Below are 13,220 nucleotides of genomic sequence, written 5' to 3'. Positions count from 1 at the left end.
TTAATGTACATCAGTTACTGTAAGTAACCCCAAGGATCCTTCACTAACATAAGTGGTTTAGAAGAGCAGGGATTTACAAGTAGGGAAGTCGTGAGCGTCTGTGGGACTGGTGGAGTCCGATGGAGTTCTTGACCCCTGCCCCCTGGACCCTGTTCACTGAGCCGCGGGGCACTCATGGACCCACTCGCAGAATGCCCCAGGGCTCGCTGAGCACCCAGCAGCTGCCTGCCTTCATTGCGAGCTGCTGTGTTGTGCAATAATGTGGGATTGAGCTGTTCTGGGAAGGGAACGTTGCATAAATGGTGGCCATAAAAGGGCCATTTACACAGCACTACAGGTGTGAATGGAGCATTCACACCTATAATATTGTGCAAGTGGCCCCTTTACGGCTGCAATTTCCACAACGTTCCCTTCCCTGAAGAGCCTGAGCTGCCACTTTTGCCCAAAATAGTGGCTTGCAATGAGGGTGGATGGCCCCATGGCCTCGTCAGGCACTGGCTGAGGTGACGAGAAGCTCGCGTGATGCCACAAGCAGAGGCGGACAGTGGTGGTGGCTCAATGAGTGCCTGGCAAAGCTGGGAGCGGGTGAGTCTGTCCATCCCTATTTATGAGAGACTTCACCAACTTTCCTTGGATAGTTGAGAGTGCAGAGACACAAGGTAGGAAACTCCATGGAAATAAAAGAGACAGGATTTGCTCATTCATGATACCACCAACCTAGAAGGCTTTGGAGAAATAATGGATGATAAGGCTGTAAACGCCTACTAATCATGATGGTTGTATATGACTTCCTGGTTCAGAAGCAGCTTGCTTCTGAATATTAGTTGTTAGGGAGCAACAGTGGCAGAGGACTATTAGCATGATGTCCTGCTTGTGAGCCTCTGACAGGTATGGCTAGTGCTCCTGTTGAAGCCCTGGTCACTCTGTGCAAATCGGAGATGACTGGGACAGTTGACATGATTGCATCCAAGCACCCTCTCCCTCTGAATAGAGCCAAGACAGCTCCTTGGCATACACTGGAGCTGAGGGTAATGAAGAAAGAGGTAAGATGGTTAGAGCGCAGGTGGAGAAAGGCTCGTGCTGAGTCCGACAGAACACAGCTTAGAGCTTTTTAATGAGCCTATTGTGTGACTGTTATGGTGGGATAAAGAGGGAGTTAACTGGTTAATGACTGCAATCTGGGTCAAGGAAAGAGCTGGTGGAAGTCTCAGAAGCATGCTGTGACATGTTTGAATGACACTTTGACAAAAAAAAGTCTTTCAAATCCCTCACGACTTGGGCACTACAGTTAATGCAGTTCCATTAGTAGAGGTGTCCTGAAGACCAACTGGATTAGTTTTATTGAATAAGTTTCAGTTTTTGAGGCCCAGATATGTGGACAAGGTGCTCGACCAAGTCTGATTGTGCACTTGACCCTTGCAATTCATGGCTTATTACATCCAATATGGATGTCCAGGTAGGTCCAGGAGGTTGTAACTTTTTCCTTGAGAGAGGAGTTGGTACTGGCCTCTTTAAAGCAGTTGATAATGCTAAAGATGCTTAACCTGGATCTGGAAGTTGCTAACAGTTTAGACTGGTTGCCAATATCCCCTTCTTGGGGAACATTCTCAAGCAGGTGGTTGCTAGCCAACCCCAGACATCCCTGAGTGAAACTGATTATCTGGATGTATTTCAATCAGACATCAGGCTTGGTTTTGCAATGGGAACTGCCATGGTTGACCTGTGAGATGCCCTTTGCCAAGACAGGGACATGGCGAGTGCAAACCTTGTGAAGTTTTCAATAACATGGACCATAGTATTCTTCTGGATGGGCTTTCTGAATTGGGTGTTAGAGGTACTACATCTGCTCTTATTTGGATGGCTGATTCCAGAAGGTTGTGCTGAAGAATTTTGTACTGTGCTTTGGCAAGTTATGCTATGGGGATCCACAGGGCTCTATTTTTAAACAATGTGAAACTTTTATTCTGCCTGAAAATGTATCCTCCTTTAATCACACTTCTGAGGAGAAGTGGACAGAAAGTTTCTCTTGTACTGCTTTTGTGCAGGAAGTTTTACAAAACAATTTTGCTCTCTTTTTCAAATCTATATAAGGTCTAACATTCAGGAGTTCCCTTGTAGCAGCCATATCGGGGATCAGACTAAGTAGCCTCATGCAGTCTCATGCTTCATGTTCTTGCTGAGCTCTTTCTCCCTTGAATATATTGTTGTAAGCTGACGAGACACAGGAATTCCTTATCTTGTCAAAGGTCATGCAATTGTATATCTTGTTCTCTGCTGTTCTCTTCTGTTCTCTCCTTATCATGGCTACCCTATAACCCAGTTCTTGTATTATAAACAATAGTGCTAAGAGAAGAAATGTTGAGGATTGCAACCCCATGCGGGAGGGGGAGGAGGAGCCATTTCATATGTGTCACAATGTCTATAAAACCAATGTGCTAATGTAAATCGGGGCTTCTGGCTCTTTGGAAATGATTCCAGCCTTAAGCCCGCGCGTTAAATAAAGAATCTCTTTTTCCTTCACTCCGTGGTCTCTCTGACTCTGGGTTCTGCAACATAAATGGTGCCGTGACTCCGATGTGGCAGGCTCTGAGCCAGACAGGTGGCAGTTGCCTGCTCTTGATCGCCGCACCGGGAAGACGAGCTCGGCGCATGCCTCCCTTTCTTGGCGCCACCGACCTTTTTGTCGAGTGAATGGGAGAAAGCCTGCACCGGGATCGCCCAAACGGCAGCGAGCAGCAAGAGAACCTTGGGAAGCGGAGGAAGGAACTTGAGCCCTGCCTGTATCGCAGCTGCAATTGAGTTGAAACCCACCTTGGAAGCCTTCAGGAGAAAGGCAAGTATATGGGAAAAAGAGGGCCCCGCCTTTAGGGAGAAGGTCAGTGTTGGTGGTATACGTATACAAAAGAACCTACTCCTTGCGAGTAGAAGGGGGGCCTGATCACACCTCCGAGTGGGCGCCAGTACCTAGCACGCCAGTACTCAGGAGGAAGCTGAGGAAGCTGGGGAAGCCGTTTTCCGCTCTGGTAAAAAGTGGGAAAAGTGGGTGGCAGGGACATATGGATGTAGTGGAGAGATTGATGATTGTGTGAGTGGCTACTGCGGTTTCTGATGCATACCGTTGACCGTCCGGGTGCCCAGACCAGTAGCAAAGTGCGTGGTGTGAAAAATCCTCTTGTGTCGGCCAGTGAGACCCCTTACTCACTGACCAATTCCCATTCCCTAATGGTGTCTGTCTTCAATTTAGGAGGGAGGCTATGGGTGGTGGGGGAAGCAAACCTTGCACCCCCTTGAGATGTATGTCAAACAAAGAAGGAAAAAGGTTTTTTTTTAAAGATTCAGAATAGAAAGAGAAAACAGCAAAAAGCTCAAGGTCGAGCTGAGAGGAAAAACAAAAAACAAAATCTGAGGCTGTTAATTAGAAAAATGTTGCAGGACAGTCTGGCTTTTAACAAAGCGTGGGAGCGTGAGAGTGTAAGGCCGAAGACGTAGCTGTTAGCCTAGCGCGCCGAAAGAGGGGGGGCAGGAAAATTGCCCACAACGGTCTGAGTTGTGCAACATCATCACCTCGCCTAATTGAGATAAAATCCCTAAGAAATGGAAACTGAAAATGAAGACCCAGAAGACGAAGGCAAAATAGAAAATAAAGGTGACGAATCAGCCCCCAGAGCACAGGCTAGACCCCTCTTCGAGTGAAAAGTGTGCCATAAGACTGTCCCAAAGCAGAATGAAGCGGAAAGACCATGTTAAAGATCTCTGTCAAGGTAACCGTGTTTAGCTTTGAACTGTGTTAGAATTGCATAGAGCCTGTAGCTACTGACCATCAGCTTTATGATTTCTGAAGAGCGTAACCATTAAGCTTTTGCCGTGGGATTCACTGCAATAAAGAAATCTCACTGATTTGAGTGTCCAGTGTTACACTGCCTAAGTGTGTGTGCTGAAGAAACCAAGAAACCAGACAGCATGTTCCTGGCCAAGCCAAAATCACGCTACTACCATGCTTCTGAAAGCTGCAATAAACTGTGTAAGCTGAGAGACCCAACCTGATTGAGAAGAAAAGAAGATATTGGAGCAACTGTATTAAAAAAAACAATGAGATCTGTGTAGCTGGCTGGCTGACGCTGTCAGTGATGTTACAACTTTAAATTAAGACTGTTTTCCTGTTTGAGACCCCAGCGAAGAAAGCTAACCCGAGTTATTTGTTGCCCGTGCCAAAGCAAGAATTTGGCTACCCTGTACCTCATCGTGTCCTGTTTTGAGCTTGGGATTTACAAATACAAACAAACTGAGAAGCTTGCCTTTGAAGTCCTGCAAATCACCCCACCGCCTCCCGGAAGATTAATGGCTGCCTGAAAAATGCAAGTATAAGGCGATGCCCATCACCCCCCAGCGTCCTGAGTTTCGGCACTCAGTGTTTCAGTGCTTTCGTGTACCAGGTTAGAAGAAAAAAAAAGAGTAAGTTTTTAAAATGTCTGTGAGAGAACCTGACAGAAATAAAATAAAATTTACAGAGGAGTTGCCCAAGTTAAAGTGTCATGGCTAGAGAGCTGAGCTGTGCCGCTCTGTTTAGACAGAGGCCTTGCTAAAAAGTTAAAGGCCCTTGTCTGTCAGAAGGGGTGTAGGGCCACACTTCCCCTTTTTAAACTGATGCAAAAGTGGAGAGCCTTTGTTGGAAACATCTCATCTTCATTGCCCAGAGCCTTCTCTGTTCGCCTCCATCATCATCTGGGCTTTTTAGAGACACTCTGCACATGAACTAAAATTTTAAATTGTCAAAGACTTGCCATGGACAGTGCTGTGAAGCTTTTGATAAACTTGAACTCTCATCGCTGTGGACCGTGTGTCTGTGGTTGTAGTCAGCTCAGTGTACAGCAGGCTGAGTTTGATCTATGACTTTTAGATTTCCTTCTGCCAGAACTCATGCAGCATAGAGTTGCCGATGCAAAAATGGTGACCTAGAACTCTTTGTGTGTGTGGGTATGGCCGTCCCTTGATTTTAATGAGCCCTGAGCTTTCAGCCAGAAGAGCAGTATGATTGCTGGATCTGCTCCATCATGCCTTACCATGCAAGAAGTGTTTTCCATTCATTGTGTTAAATTGCAGAAAAAGTTTGTTGTGTATATTTTATGATTTCTTAAATATCATAAAATATATGTGATATTTACAGATTAGTGTTAGTTGCAACTCCAAATGATACTAAGTGTGGTTCCCAATGGATGACAAGGAAAGAAAGACAAAAGCAAGTAAAAAAAAAGAAAAAATAGAGAAAGTAGCAGACAGAGAAGAGGGAGGAAAAAAGAAGAAAGAAAAAGCAAGAGGCAAAGAAAAAAAAAATTGTAAAAAAAGAAGCGTGGCCATAGTTGCCCCCAGGGTAAATTAAAAGCAGCTGATTGTGCCTGGAGCTTATTACCTGGGGTAAAGTAGCCACAATAATGTAATAGTTCTTTAAAATGAAGAAAATGTAACTAGAAGGAGAAGAAGAGCCTATCCCAAATGTGTGTCATTGGGACTAGTGTAAGGCAGAAAAGTTTAAGTAAGTTTAACTTGAAAAAGACAAATAAAGAGACAAGGCTGGTGCATGGAGCAGAAAGTTTTATATAAAAAGTTTGAAACATGATCTGCAATACAGGCAGATCAGCAAAGAAAAAGAAAGCAAAAGAAAGAGAAAAAAATTGTCTTCCCATACTAATAAATAAAAAGTGTTATCAAGCACTTTGGGAAGCGAAGTTGTTTACAGGAAGCTGTGCCTGAGAACCAAACACTTCTAGCCTATGCTGAAAATGCTTGCTAGTGTCATGGGTAACATGTATAGTATAAAAACCCATTTAGCCCAATAGCTCGTGGTTCAGAGAAGCTGTCTGATCCAGCCATTAAGTATGCCTGTTTGCTGTAAGTTACCCAATAAAGTCTCCTTGTAAGTAAATCCCCCCCTTGCTGGAATCCCAAAACACAAGTGGGGCTAGAGCGCCTCACCCAGTATCAAACCCTGCTGTTAGAAGCCATGAAAGCAGGTATGAAGAAGTCAATTAATATGACCAAAGTGTCTAAAGTGCTGCAAGGTGCCACCGAGGCCCCAGAGCGTACTTGGAGCGTCTTTCAAATGCCTATCGCCAGTATACCCCCCTCCCTCAGCCCAGAGGCCCAAAAAGACGTGGACGAAAGAAAAAAAAAAGAAGACCCGGCAGAGGCAGAAGATTCTTAAAAAAGAACCAGTGTGCCCAGTGTGGACAAGATAGACATTAGTGGCATGAATGCCCAAATAAAATAAATCAAATACACAAAGGAGAAAACCAAAGGGGCCAGAATGGGTGAAGAGGGAGACAGCTTGAGAGGGGCCGTGACATTGACTGTGAGGGGCCGTGACATTGACTTCATAATTGACACTGGAGCAGCATCAAAAGCAAGCAAATGTTAGCCTTAAACAAGAAGTTCAAACACTGAGCAAAGTTCTTCAAGCTCAGCGTGGCTTTGTCTTAAAAAAATAAGCCATTCCCATCACAGAAGCTCATCCTTTCCAACCAAGAGTTAAAGTATAAGTTAAAGAGGGAAAAATAACCCTTTGACTCCCAGATGGAGAAGACTGAAAACTGTCATACTTTCCACCCCCGCAGCTATGAAAGCAGCTAAAATTAAACCCTGGATACATTGGACACGAGTCAAGAGAGCGAAAGGGGGAAAGTAGACTATAAACAGAAATCCTGAAAATCCTTTAAAAATAATTCTAAAAAAGCAGTAAGAAGACTCAGGCTAGACCTTACTGGGGACATACCAGGAAATTGTTCCCCCTGCGTACGGTCAGACCTGCAACTGAAAAATTGAAGAAGGGGACTAGACCCTACTGCAGCTTGCCAGGTGAATAGCTGCCCGGCGTATGGTCAGATCCCAAAGAAGATCAAACATGCGTGTTGTAGTGTTAGTAGTGTTGCATTGTGTTTCCTTAATAAGGTGCAAAAAGGGGGGGTCTGCCCCTGGAAAAAGAAGTTTGTCCCAGTGATTTGCTGATAATTACTAGCTTCACCTGGCTAACATCACGAGAGTAAAACATTTTTGTTTGCCAAAAGGTATACCTGCAAACAGGCTTATTAGCTCTTGCTTAATACCTGTCTGTAGACATCCTGAGAAAATTCAAAAAAATACCATGTTAAAAGTTTATGGTGTAAGTTTAACTTATTCCCAAAATGCTAATTGGGGCGTGGTTGCAAAGATCCTACCCCCTACAGAGTTCACTCTACGCACCCCCATCATTGCTGAAACAAATGCTACGTGTGCACAAATGCTTAATTGTCAAAAATTTTTCCAGAAAATACAAAGCTATCCCTGGCCCCCTTCCACTGTAATAAAATTCAAAACATATCTTTTAATGATGCCCACATACTTTTGCCTCATAGTTTTAAACATGTAGTTCCCGCACTTGGTCATTCATTCCTGCCAACTTGTCTAATAACCACCCATGTTGCCTCAGCCGCCAATTGAACTGGTGCCAATTCTTCCCCTGTAGCCCGAGAAAATCCGTCAACGGCAGCCTCGAGCACTCCAACTAACTAAAAATTGTAATAGTCATGTGCAGTTATATTCTGACTCAGAAAAATTGGCCTTAGCAATGTCACTAGTTGGGGTTCCAGGTTTAGCCTTGGCTAATGGTCTAAAGATCAACTGGTTAGCTTGCAGCTTAGCCAAAAGCATAAATGCCACCTCACGAGCATTGTCATTGTTAAATAAAGAGTTGCGTGATCTAAGAGGTGCAGTTCTAGAAAATAGAGCTGGTATAGATTACCTTTTCCTTCTTCATCATTTAAGTTGTGAGACACACCAAAAGCTCTGTTGTTTTAACTTAACTAATAATGGCAATGCTGTAGATGAACAGATCAACAAGCTGCACAATATAGTAGCTAACAAAACAATAAAACAAAACAATTAGCTAAATTAGTTAACCCCTTGGCTTCCAGATCTTAGCTGGCTTAAAGCATTGTTCATCCTAATTCTACCAGTGTTGTTCATAGAGATACTGTTATCTCTGCGTTCCTTGTCTTATGCGCTGTTTAACCAATCTGTTTTATGTCTCAGCTAGTAAAACTGCTGCCCTCTACGCTCTAATAGCCCAACAAAAGGCTAAGTAATATGTATGTCACAAAAAGCTTTGTATAGTTATCAGAAATGCTATAATTGTAATGAAATTATGCATTTAAGGGGGGAATGTAGCAGCCATATCGGGGATCAGACTAAGTAGCCTCATGCAGTCTCATGCTTCATGTTCTTGCTGAGCTCTTTCTCCCTTGAATATATTGTTGTAAGCTGACGAGACACAGGAATTCCTTATCTTGTCAAAGGTCATACAATTGTATATCTTGTTCTCTGCTGTTCTCTTCTGTTCTCTCCTTATCATGGCTACCCTATAACCCAGTTCTTGTATTATAAACAATAGTGCTAAGAGAAGAAATGTTGAGGATTGCAACCCCATGCGGGAGGGGGAGGAGGAGCCATTTCATATGTGTCACAATGTCTATAAAACCAATGTGCTAATGTAAATCGGGGCTTCTGGCTCTTTGGAAATGATTCCAGCCTTAAGCCCGCGCGTTAAATAAAGAATCTCTTTTTCCTTCACTCCGTGGTCTCTCTGACTCTGGGTTCTGCAACACCCTAGGCACTTGATTTGTTTCCTAATCCTCAACAGAGTCATAAACAGAAGAGCCTGACATCGGGGAAGGGGAAGGATTGTTATACAAGCTTCTTGGAGCTGTTTGTGTAACCATTGCTACCGTGGGTCCTATAGAGCTTAATTGGAACAACTTTGCAAGAATTTCAATTAAACAAACTTTCGTTAGAACCACAGCTCTACACAAAACATACAGGGATCAACCAGAAGAAGCTAAGTACAGTAATAGTTTGTTAACGTAAGAATAATACAACCAATAGTCCCTCTTAGTCCAAAGAGAAATATGTAAATCTGGTTTCAACATATGTGGACCTAGATAGGACAGCTGAGGTAAAATTAACATGCACAGTTCCTAAAAATATAAAAAGTTGATTCTCAAACAAGACTTTTTGAGCTATTTTTCTTTTCAACACTTACACTTAATAAAAACCAAACTCATACCATGCAATAACATGGAGTGGGCCATACTTCTTTATATTATTCTTTCTGTTAAATCTAATACTTATAAAGTTAATATTTACACTTAGTATTTATCCCAAACATGTATCAAATTCATATTTACAAACATATAACAAATCCTTACTATACCAACTACTTTATACAAATTGTGCCCTGTAACGCATTTGTTATATTGCTGTAATTTTTAGACTATCTATCCATATTTTGTTAGATTTTATTTCCAAACAAAATATAATAAACTGTACTGATGCTATATTAATATAAAAAAAGAAAATCCAATTAGCCTTAGTTAAACTATCTTCTCTGATTGTAAAACTTGTCTTTGACAACAGTTGTGAACTGTCCAGTTAAGAATGAGCTTTTAAAAAATGAAATCTGTCTTTTTAAATTAATGCTGCTACTGCCAACAAACTGTAGCTGATAACAAGCTGTAGCTGACAACTGCCCTACGTTATATGTTAAACTATCTATAAAACAAACCATTAATTTCTAAAATGTATGGCAGACAAAATAATCTGAAACCATCCTCCTGGTATATTATCTTTGAGCACCAAACCAAAATTTACCTCTTGGTCAAGCTTGCTTTTATTTCCGTGGGAACTAGTCTGTTCTATTGGCTATGAAGGGTCTGGTTAAGATTGTCCTCCTTATGCTTCTGCTTTCTGTAAAACTGCAGCTTCTTGATGCCCTTAAAGCAGTATCCAGCCCATTCAGCTTTAAAGTAGTTCCTCCTCATATGTGATAGAACAGATTGCCTAACAGTTATGTATTCAGTTTTTTTGTTTTTGATAACCCTCAGTCTTTTACTGCCTTTCTTATTCTTATTCAGTTCATGTATACTGAGGATTATTATCTATTGTTGTTAGATCTCTCTTGTTACACAAAAAGGAAAATTGTTTTTTAACATCTTTTTTTAAAAAATAGCAAAGCAGCAAGTCCCAGTTCCTCATTCAGCCCACTAAGCTTCAATGTATTCCGTTTTAAAATCCAGAAACATTCTCTCTTTAATAACAGATGTTCATTGGAAGACTGTACCTGATCCAAAAAAAAAAAAAGGAAGAACAAATCTGAAATGGAGTGACCATGCTCTACAAAATAACTAACTAGGGGGGGGGGGTAATTGGATGCTCCTTAGATGCTCCCCAGTTGTTTCCTTATGGGTCTGATGGTTTTTACCACAGATATTTTCTTACAGGGACACTGTTTCACGTATACCACAAAATAATTGCTGCAGGTAGAAAAGTGCCTTGAATCATATATTCTATCGTCCACAGGATTTCTAAATGTGATGTGTTTGCTTGTATATTTGCACATGCTGCAGTGGCTGCCTGGATGATGGCCAAATGGGTGATTCGCCCCTGCCAACAATACTGGGCGAGGAATTGTGCCAACATAAGCGTTGCTGTATACCAGCCAATCTTTTAGATTTCTGGGTGTCTGTATGTTATTAATGGTTTTTCGCTACACCCAGGGATATCTAGAACTATGTTTTAGAATACATTTCCATATACAATGGGCAGCATGGTCAAATGTTAGACTACACGCTACCCTTTGATTTTTAAGATGTTGTTGGAGTTTAAAAGCTCTTCCTTAGATCTGCAGACTGCTTTTTGTTTGTCCTTATCTATAACACCAAGAGCATATCCTCTTCTGCTCACTTCTTGTTTTAATATATTGGCTTGACGTGGATGGTGACTGGAATAGGATAAATAGGTGTTTCTATCTGTAGGCTTCCTATTTGGGGGGGAGTAAAATCTGGATATCAATATATAAACACCTTGTCTTAGTTTCTAGAAGAAAACAGTTCATAATTCAAAGGTGTTCAATTTTTCCAGTCTTTTGGAAATGAAAAAAAATAGTCCAGGGAAAAAAATGCTTTTTTCCCAACAAATTTTCCACTTTTCTTCTGGGCCTTCAAATCTCTAGTTGGAACAGGCTTCAAGATGGGATTCTGAGAACTTCAGCAGGTGCGAATGTTGCTGATTTGCTTGTGGACCAGTGTTCTAAAACTGACAAATAGCCTAGAGGTGCCCCTAAGTAATACACCTGCAAGGTTTCAGAAGGACAGATGATGTGGAAAGGGAATCCTCCATCACTGGGTGGAGGGAAGGGATTCACTCCTCCTTCCCTCCCCTTGTACTTTTTGGGAATTGTGTATGAAAATGGCATGTATCATAGAAGCATGAAATCTGGAAAGTTTCTGAAGGATAGGTACAGTAATTAAGAAGTTATGGTGACTGAAAACCACTTTAAGGCTCTTTTCATAGTGAAGCTTGGTAACATTTGCAGAAAAGAACCACCATCTTGGGTATGACATTTTACAAACAACTCGTCTTTTTTGTTTCTCCTCTTCATAACCAAATATTTTGAAGTGTTTGCAGAACATCCATCTCATGGTCCCATCCTTGCCCTCCCCCAAAGCACAGTGATTGTAGTGCACCAACGCCAAAGTACAATGCCAATTAGATGATTCAAGTAATTATCTACCTTTAAGTAAGGATCCCACCACTGACATTCAAGTTATTATCCAGATCACAGTACAGGAGGCATTATCTTTAGGCTATATTGATCACAGCATTGCCACTTTTCTTATGAAAGAACTACCTGAAGCACCTATATTTTATGTTCTCCCCCAAATCCACAAAGCAGGTTTTCCGCCTCTTGGTAGACCAATTATTTCAGGTTCAGGTTCTGTATTTGAACCACTAGCACAAATATTTAGATTCTTTTCTTTTGCCGGCGGTGACATCTACAATGTTGTACATTAAAGATACAAGACATTTCATCCAACAAATTGAGGGTCTCAGTATGGACACCAATTTATGCCTGATCACGATGGATGTAAATTCATTGCATACTTCAATTCCACAAGAGGGTGCCAGATCTATAGTACAAGAGACATTGAACTTCTGCTCGATGGATCATCCTCCCACTAATTTTCTCATGGACTTTCTTGATATTATCTTAAAATTTACTTGCCATAAGGATCTTGTCCAACTTCTCTTCTTGAATGTTATGCCTTCTGTGGTTAAGGGCACTACCTGTGTTAGGAGATTTGCGAAACCCACTGACAAAAACTCCACCGTATGTTTCTCAAGTAATCATCCTAGACACGTGAAAATCTATCTTCCTTATGTCCAATTTCTACATCTGAAGAGAAACAGCACTTTTGAACAACTGTGTAACACCGAGGGAGACCTCTTCACTAAGGCACTCCTACACAGGGGTTATCCAAACCATATTATCGCAACATCTAGATCCAGAGCAACCATGATCAGTAGACAGACTTCATTTGAGCCCCACATTAAAGCAAGGACCCACAGATTATTCTGGTCTCTAGAATATAATCACATATCACAGAGAATCAAAGCTAATATTTATACAAACCAGCATTTGGTCCAGAATATACCGGGTTGCAGCAATCTTCCAGTTGTGGATTTCTGCAGGACCTCAAATTAGGCAATAAATTAGTCCACACAGATGTTTTTCACAGTATTTCTCATGCTCCTCATGTCAGCGGGCATTATAAGTGTGGTTGCTGCATGTGTTGCCCTCAGTATTTACTGATCAAGGAATTCTATAATCCTGTGGACAAATACACTTTGGGAACATTTACAACTTGTGACTCAGATCAGGTCATCTACGTCATTAGGCATCCCTGTCCCAAACCTCCAGGCCACTCAGGCTAAGGATCACAAAGCATAAAAGCAAAATACACGCCCACAGTATGGAAGCTCCATTGATCACCCATTTCATACAATCAAGTCATCCACCTGATTCATTTAGGGTTTGTTTGTTTTGCTTTGGAACATATACAACAGATTCCGTTTAAATGTACTGCACTGACAGAGCCATTAGCCAAATGAGCAGCCTTTTGGACATACAAACTTAACGCTATGGCCCCTGTGGGCCTCAATGACAAAGTAGATTTGCCTGTTTTTCTATAAATAATCCTATTACATTTTTTGTTAATGTTTGTATTAATTTTTGTGGCCATTGCAAAAACACTTTTTGGCCATTACGTTCACCTTTCCTTCATATCATTTCGACCTCATTCTGCAGATACAGCTAGGACTGTATTTCAAACAGAACTTGGTGTGTTAAATTATTC

The 13,220-nt window shown here is 41.7% G+C and overlaps 1 protein-coding gene across 1 annotated transcript in view; it reads right to left on the bottom strand.

Moving 5' to 3' along the window:
- LOC146351703 (cytochrome P450 2J5-like) overlaps positions 1 to 10,145 on the bottom strand; it is a 60,287-nt gene extending 50,142 nt beyond the window's left edge. The window contains exon 1 of the mRNA XM_084845711.1: positions 9,676 to 10,145. The gene's annotated coding sequence lies outside the window, so the exon portion shown is untranslated. The remainder of the gene's footprint in view (positions 1 to 9,675) is intronic.
- Between the last annotated feature and the right edge of the window lie 3,075 nt (positions 10,146 to 13,220).

Source organism: Heloderma suspectum, chromosome 3 (genome assembly GCF_057233095.1).
Source record: "Heloderma suspectum isolate Gila_16-S chromosome 3, 16-S_ref, whole genome shotgun sequence".
Lineage (NCBI taxonomy): Eukaryota > Metazoa > Chordata > Lepidosauria > Squamata > Helodermatidae > Heloderma > Heloderma suspectum.
Note: the sequence above shows the minus strand (reverse complement) of the source record. Positions and strands in the feature narration are given on the sequence as shown.